Below are 8911 nucleotides of genomic sequence, written 5' to 3'. Positions count from 1 at the left end.
GCTTACCCTCCATGGGCTACACCCACTGTCCAACCAGTCCCAGTGAGATGAACCAGGTACCTCAGTTGGAAATGTAGAAATCACCCGTCTTCTGCATTGATCATGCTGGGAGCTGCAGACCGGAACTTTTCCTATTCGTCCATCTTGGAATGGACTGGTAATTGCTTTTGTTTATCTTTTGTTGAATATTGACTGTATATGCATAGTGCTTTCCTACCATGGTTTGTTTCAAAACAATTTCTACTATAAAACCACCAATCTCATTTATGTGCGCACACACACACATGCACACACACACACCACTTTCCAGGTTTGGTACCCTTACTTTCATGTTCATTTTTTCAGATAACTTCCAGTGCTTTTTTTGTAGCTTCCAGATGGCACAGGGTTAGTGGTATTTTTCAAACATCACAAAACTAAGCAGAAACCCCAAAGCATGTAGCAGATCAAGTTCTAGAATTCAAATGCCTACAGGGATCAGGTAGATGACATAAGAGGGTAAAGGAGGCCAGCTGAGGACCACAGAGACTGGCACTTGCTCCACTTGTAGGAAGCAGCCCTCCCCAGCTACCCTCCAGGAGTATGGATCAACAGAAACTCTGCTGTGACAAAAATGTTTTGCAGCTGGGCACGGTGGCTTATGCCTGTAATCCCGGCACTTTGGGAGGCTGAGGCAGGTTGATTGCCTGAGGCCAGGAGTTCAAGACCAACCTGGCCAACATGGTAAAAGCACATCTCTACTAAAAATATGAAACTAGCTGGTTGTGGTCGTGGGTGCCTGTAATCCCAGCTACTCAGGAGGTTGAGGCAGGAGAATCACTTGAACCCAGGAGGCAGAGGTTGCAGTAAGCCGAGATCATGGATCGTGCCACTGTACTCCAGCCTGGGCAATAGAGTGAAACTCCATCTCAAAAAAAAAAAAAAGAAAATGTTTTGCATCTATCCTGTCCAATACAGTAGCCATTAGCCACATGTGGCTATCAAGCAGTTGAGTGTGGCTAGTGAGACTGAAGAATTTTACAATTTAGTTCATTTTTATTAACTTAAATTTAAGTAGCTATGTGTGCCTAGTGGCTGCCATATTGGAATGAGTCAGCTGCTTATCACTGAACAGAAATGGATATGGGTCCAGTGTGGTTAGATGTACTGATTTTTTTTTTTCAGATCATCCAGGAACCCAATCCATATGTTTAGTGAAGTCTTTTCCATTTAAAATGTTGGCTCCATTAAAAGAAATGTTATGAAAGCCAGCTAGGCGCATTGGCTCACGCCTGTAATCCCATCACTTTGGGAGGCTGAGACAGGTGGATCACTTGAGATCAAGAGTTCGAGACCAGCCTGGCCAACATGGTGAAACCCCGTCTGTACTAAAAATACAAAAATTGGCTGGGTGTGGTGGTGGGCACCTGTAATCCCTGCTACTCAGGAGACTAAGGCAGGAGAATCACTTAAACCCGGGAGGTGGAGGTTGCAGTGAGCTGAGATCACGCCACTGTACTCCAGCCTGGGTGACAGAATGAGATTCTGTCTCCAAAAATAAATAATAAAAAATGCTATGAAAACCAAGCAAAACACATTGATGGGAGGAATCATAACCTGTGACCATCCATTGGTGTCCCCTACCATGGATTAGTGAACAAACAAGGGCAGAGGGAAAAATACCTTGCACATCTGCTGGTAGAAAGCAAAAGGTACAATTAATGGGTTATTTCCCTGAGGCATAGCCTTACTTGCACCAATGAATGTTTATTGGTTGAAAATTTGTCAGTGGCAGAGCTTATATACATCTCATCCTATCCTATGAACGCACATAGCATGTGACATGTAGGCTGAGACATAAAGGATGAAGAAGTATTTACATGAGTGAGAACAGTGATGCAAGGACCCAGAGGCAAGAAAGAACATAGCTGGTTGGAGACTTGAAGAAGTTTTATGTGTTTGCTCTGTCCGCTATGGCAGCCACTCCTCATATGGCTTTTTACATTTGAATTAAAAATGTTTCAAAAATTAAAAATTCAGTCCTTCAGTCCCATTAGCCACATTTCACATGCCCAATGGCCACACGTGATCAGTGATGACCTTAGAGTTTACAGATAGAGAATATGTCCATTGCAGGAAAGTCTATTGGGCAGCACTAGAGCTTAGAGGCTGGAGGAGGCTAAGGAAAGAGAGCAGAGAGGGGGCATCATGAGAGAGGCTAGACACATACTCACAACTATGAGGTCATGGGTGGGTTGGTACACCACCTTAAGAAGTTTGGATTTGGTGCTGAAGATTTGCCTTTCAGTAAACTCACACTGCTATTGGGTGGACAACGGACAGGAAGGAGGATGAGAGTGGATGCCAGAGATCAGTCAAGAGACTGTGGCAATCAAGGTAAGAGAGGAGGATGCTCAGGGACCAGACATCCTCCATGATCCACAATGCTTCGCCCAGGACCTACTGTACAGTCATCCCTTATAAGTGCCAGGTCTAGAATATTTACTCAAAATAGCCCTCATCCTACAGGCGAGGAAATTGAAGTTTGCATGGTTAAATACATTAACTCCATAGACCACACAACTAGTAAGTTCCAGAACTGTGATTGTAACACACAGCTATGTAACTCCAAAGCCTAAGATATATATATACATACATAATTTTATTTTATTTTATTTTTTTGAGACGGAGTTTTACTCTGTCGCCCTGGCTGGAGTTCAGTGGTGTGATCTCAGCCCACTGCAACCTCCGCCTCCTGGGTTCAAGCAATTCTCCTGCCTCAGCCTCCCAAGTAGCTGGGATTACAGGCACACGACACCATACCCGCTAATTTTTGTATTTTTTAGTAGAGACAGGGTTTCACGATGTTGGCCAGGCTGGTCTCAAACTCCTGACCTCAAATGATCCACCTGCCTCAGCCTCCCGAAGTGCTGGATTACAGGTGTGAGCCACTGAGCCCAGCCCAGATATTTTTTATTGTTGCTTTTCTTCTCTATACAATGTTTGCTTCCTAGAAGAGACAGCAGGGAACACAGAGACAGAGGAGCAGGAGCTCTAGGCCTGGCAGAGCGAAGTGGAACTGGGCAGAGCAGCTCCCGGAGGGCAGAAAAGAGTCTCTGCATCACAGTCATGTGATCTGAGGAAAACTAACCCCACACCACCCTAAATGTCATGTCTGGGAGGATGCTATGTCACTCAGTTCACACCTGGTGCCAAGTTCTGTTCCGTTTCCTTTATTTTCAAGGCATATGTAGCAATGTGCCTATTAATACATACAGCAGGCTTATTATGAAGGAGAACAACCTAAGGATATGCAATACACATTATCTGTCAATTGACATTTTGCTGGTGACAAATTCATCCCCCTTTGCATCAAAATCCCCCCCCCCGATCCAGTGACTCACTCTCTTAAATGCATCCTGGCCAGCACTCCACTTTCTTTAGAGGATGGAGGAGGCTAAGGAAAGAGGGCAGAGAGGGGGAAATCATGAGAGAGGAGGCTAGACACTTACTCACAACCATGAGGTCATGGGTAGGGCTGGTGCACCACCTTAAGAAGCGACTCCAGATCCAGTGACTCACTCTCCAAACTGCATCATCGCCAGCACTCCAGTTTCTTTTCCTTTTAAGATGAGGATAATTATATTTCAGAGCAGCTTTTATTTGTTCATTGCTAGCTTCCTCTAGTCCAAACATAGATGGTTGGTTGGTTGGGTTCAACGCCAGGACCCAACCTGGATAGCCAGTTTTCCGTATGTGATGACATTAAATGTGTGAGCTTTTATAAAATTGTATGTACCTTTCAGGAATTTTTCAGGCATCTAGGGAATTTGAACTAGTAATTTATAATAGATTTCCTTGACTAGCAAGATAATTCCCTAATGAAAAGAGCGGAGCTTTATCTCAAACTGTATGCAGTAGTGGAAAGAAACTTAACAGGACTTTGACATTCTCAAGCTTCTAGGTGCAAGTTTACATGTTTATTTTGCTCTTTTTTTTTTTAAAGACAATTTAAAATTCTTTAAAATCTTATTTTACCTTTTTTTGTAACTTTTATTTTGATTTAATTTCAAATTTACAGAAGTTGCTAGAACTTTTATGTACCCTTCACCCAGATTCACCAGTTGTTAACATTTTGCAACATTTGATTATCCTATTACAATAGGATGTATTTGATTGTATTTCTTCACAATACACACACACACACTCACAGTATTATTTTTGAACCACTTGAGCATAAGCCACAGACATAATGCCCTTTTAATCCTAAATATTTCAGTGTGTATTTCCTAAGGCAAGATATTTTCTTACATAACTACAGTAAAATGATCAAAACCAAAAAATGTAACACAGATACAGTATTATTATTTAATCTGCAGTATCTACTTCACAGAATTATTTAGCTTTCACGCATTATCGCAATAATGTCCTTCATAGTTGTTTGCAGCGCCTCCCCTGAGGTCCCTTGCAGAATTGACCCCGGGATTATGCATTGTTTTCAGTTGTCATGTCTCTTTGGTCTCCTTAATCCGAAACAATTCTTCATGCTATTTTGACTTTCAAAACATTTATATTTTTATTTATTTATTTTATCATACTTTAAGTTCTGGGATACATATGCAGAACGTGCAGGTTTGTTACATAGGTATACATGTGCCATGGTGGTTTGCTGTACCCATCAACCCGTCATCTACATTAGGTATTTCTCCTAATGCTTTCCCTCCCCTAGCCCCCCAACCTCCGACAGGCCCTGGTGTGTGATGTTCTACATTTATATTTTTAAAAAGAAATACCTAACAATAGCAATAGATTATAGATTTAGACATAATCTATACATGCATATGTACTCTATAATATATCTAAAGATACATAATATCTACTATATAACCTATTCATGATAGACTCATGAATTCTAGATCCATAGATTGTAGATTGTGTAAGCATTCATGAGTTTATTCTAATAAATAAATACAAACATGCATAAGCAAATCAGGAAAGCCCCTCTTTCAGTAAAATGTTAACTAATAAAATGGAGAAAGGAATGACAGAATTAGAAAATTATCATTTTGCAACTATTATAGTAATAATTGATTTAGGCAAGAATTATCCATGGATACTAAAACTAGTGGATGAAAGTTTGAAAAGGAAAATGATGCCTATATAGCCTCAAAATATTGTCCCTCAAATCATTGATTAAGAAAGGAAGAACAGTAACTCTACAGGAGATAAACCTGGGAGATAACACGGTAACCAAGTGACTGAAGTTAGCATCGCCAATGATAGAACAAGCCTTCATTATGTACCTCTTGACATAATGCACTAAGGAAGACACCACTTCACCTATGAGATATTCTTGTTAAGAATAATCTAATCATGAGGAAATAGACAAACTTACACTAAGAGATATTCTACAAAACAATGTTTCCTTTTTAATGACAAGCCTGCTTAAGTCAAGGGTTGTATCAAGAGTTGCATTTTCACAAAGTAAACCACGAGATATTATCTTACAACAGTCAGACAGAATAGCAATTATTAAAAAGTCTAAAAACAATAGATGTTGGCAAGGATGTGAAGTAAAGAGAATGCTTATACACTGTTGGTGGGAATGCATATTAATACAACCTTTATGGAAAACAGTATGATTTCTCAAAGAACTAAAAATAGGACTACCATTTGATCCAGCAATCCTGCTACTGGGTATAAACCCAAAGGGAAGGAAACAATTACATAAAAAAGATATTTGCACTAATATGCTTATCGGAGCACTATGCACAATAGCAAAGACATGGAGTTAACCTGACTGTCTCCATCAATGGAGGATTGGATAAAGAAAATGAAGTAAAGATATACCACGGAATACTACTTAGCCATAAAAAAAGAATAAAATCATGTCTTTTGCAGCAACATGGATGGAACTGGAGGCCATTATCCTCAGTGAAATAATTCAGAAACAGAAAGTCAAATACCCCATGTTCTCCCTTATAATTGGGAACTAATCAATGGATACACAGGAACATACAGAGTGGAATAGACATTGGAGACTACAAACGGTGAAAGGGTGGGAGGGTCGTGAGGGTTGAAGAACTACCTGTTGTGTACAATGTTCACTATCTGGGTGATGGGCACGCTAAAAGCCTAGACTTCACTACTAAGCATGTAAGAAACCTGCGCTTGTACCCTCTAAATATGTAAAAATATTTTTAAAATTGTATTTTCAAGGAATACCACTAGATGTCACTGTGGTTTTGCAGGTTGCACAAATTTTATCAGTAAAGACTATAAATTCCTTGGTGGCCTGCCTCTTGACTTTGACTCGTTTCTAGACTGGGCACATTTAGGCAATTTCAACACATATAGCCTTTGTGAAGCCTACAAATTAAATAATGGTGAAAACAACGAGAAAGGAGGCAGCCGGCTAAAAGCTTGTTTCTGCCATTACAAGCCGTGGGAGCGGGGCAGTTACTGCTCTGTCTCTGGACTTGGTTTCCACACGTGGAGGAGACTTGGATTGCCTGCTCTTGTCTCTTCAAGCTCTCATAGTCTATGACTTTAAGCTGATGTTTTTTCAACTAAAATTATTTCAGTGCCCCTTACAAGATTTTGGTCCAACGACATTGAACCCACTACTGATTTTTCTGTTTTGTTTTGTTTTGTTTTTTCACTCAGAGCTTTTATTTATATAGTACTTGTCTTTAAGTTGACACATCTTTTTAAAATGTAAATAAAGAAAAAATGTCATAGGCCCATCACAAGTGGAAACCAGTTCACTTGCCATAAATAAAGGTAACCACAAAAATAAATGTAATAAAAACAACGTAATATAATTAAATTCAAGCGATTGTTTGCCAAAGGCTCAGAACGTGAGTCTACTCCTTTTTCCTCCTTTTTTCAAAAGGGAGATTTGGAAGTGTTGAAGAGGAGTTGAAGACAGACCAGCCCTGAGACTTTCCTTTCAATGTCAGTAGAAGAATTGAGACTAAGAAGACCTTTCTCTCCGCGCAGTTTACAAAACCAACCACAATACTTCATGTACCGTCCAAAACCAGTCTCATGCTTTCATAAGCTGTTCTAAGCTACAGGATTCTTTTTCTTCTTTTTTTTCTTATTCTTCATTCTTCAATATGTCTAAAGGGCATGATTAGAAATCATACATTATTAAATGTTTTCTTCAATATATATTTAAGCTTTCATTTTATTTTGGTATCCACTTCAGTTTTGTATTGGTTTAACTTCCCTTTAATGTTTATTTAAATTTGCCTTTATATTCAGTCTTCTTCCACTTAAAACACTCACTCTGTTTTTAACAGAGGAGATGATATATACCCCTCTGCTGTCAATGTCGAAGCAATTATGTGCCACCAAATGGCTTGTGATGTGCTATCTCCTCCTGATAAAGGCTCATGATAGATAGGATGTGGCAGAGGTCAGGAAATCTGCTGAGTACAACCTGAGGGTATTCTTCAAATTGCTTGAGCTTTCTCCAAATCCCCTAAGACACAATCAGAAAACGAGTCCCCTTTAATTTTGGTGCAGAGCTTTTTTCCTCCTTCTTCACAGAGATTCAGAGTGAAGATGCGTTAAGCTGAGCCATCTAATTGCACTCTTTACTCCCTAACATTAGTTTAGCCCTTTCCTGCTTTGTATAATCTATTATAATTACTAATTTGCTGGCCACAATTAGCATAGGGGGTTTTATAGTAGCAGAAACAATTTCTTAGCTGCCCAATGTTACTAAATAATTTAAAAAGGGGAAGACAACAAATTTCCATCAAATGTGCTTTGTTTTCATAATGCCTGTGTTGCCATTAAGGAAAACCATTATAAGGTAAACAAATCAGGAAATTCATAAAGATCAATATACCGATTATTTCCTGCATTATAAAAGTTACCTTTTCATAATTTTCTTTTCTTGGTGAGGTAGATTTAATTTGCTTTTAGAAACTCAAAAGCTGAGAGGTCAGTTTCACTGTTCAAAATAGACTGCTCTTTGTCTAGCAGGAAACAATGTTTTCCCAAAAAACTGTCCAAAGAGATCACATCCCCCAAAAAATTATCATTGAAAAGGTTGATTATGAATCAATAGAAACTTTTTTTTCTATAACAAATTGTGTTGAACTATACTGTACCCCCCAGGCCCCACCCCCAAATCAGAGTAAGAATCTCTTGGGGGTTTTTTGTTTGTTTTTTGTTAGTTTTCATCACTGTAACTATGCTGAAATTCAAAGCAGGGTGGGCAGATATTACACAACTTCATGAAATATACTAAATATACCAGTGGAAATCAAATGTGAGGCATGGTTAGTTTCTGGTGGGAGACTTACTTGAGATTTTCTGAAGAATTCTTCAGGTTTCCTCCAGCCCCATTTGTTCCTGATGCTGATCAGTGTTTATGATTCCATTATCTTCTTTATGTTACAGATTCCTCCCTCCCCCAACATTCACTCTATTGTTTTATTATGTGTTGACATCAGCCTGCGGACGATGGTGTTCTGGCAGAGTCCCCTTCCGTGGCTTTCTGAATACCACTGGTAAGTGTACTTTGAGCCTCTTTCTGGAACTATATCCCCAGGGCTGCAAATTATACTTGATTTCATTGTTTGCAAGTGTGTAGAGCCAACATGTCTGTTTAAGATACTGAGCCAAGTATTGTCTTTCCAGCGCATCTATAACTATTGATTCCTATGAGAGAGACCTAATTATATTTGTGCTTATCTTAAAACCACAGCAATCAAAGAGGCTTTAAAAATTCCTTCATCTCATCTAGGGCCTGGGTCCGTCCCCATCCCCCATCAGCCTTCTGTGGTACAAGTAATAGAAACCAACTCTGGGCAAGTTAAACCAGAAAGGGTATTTGTGTTATTGAAAGGGGGTCTCCAGAAATAAAAAGGCAGCTGAAGAACCAGGCTAGGATGACTCAGGAACCATGAAGATT

The 8911-nt window shown here is 39.5% G+C and overlaps 1 long non-coding RNA gene across 1 annotated transcript; it reads right to left on the bottom strand.

Moving 5' to 3' along the window:
- Positions 1-6537: 6537 nt before the first annotated feature.
- On the bottom strand, positions 6538-8541 carry LOC129059295 (uncharacterized). Its single transcript, XR_008525088.2, has 2 exons — positions 8301-8541; positions 6538-7104 (listed from the first exon to the last, which is right to left on the bottom strand). It is a non-coding gene; the product is annotated as an uncharacterized LOC129059295 (long non-coding RNA).
- Between the last annotated feature and the right edge of the window lie 370 nt (positions 8542-8911).

Source organism: Pongo abelii, chromosome 4, assembly GCF_028885655.2.
Source record: "Pongo abelii isolate AG06213 chromosome 4, NHGRI_mPonAbe1-v2.0_pri, whole genome shotgun sequence".
NCBI lineage: Eukaryota > Metazoa > Chordata > Mammalia > Primates > Hominidae > Pongo > Pongo abelii.
This window is presented reverse-complemented; position numbering and strand designations above follow the sequence as displayed.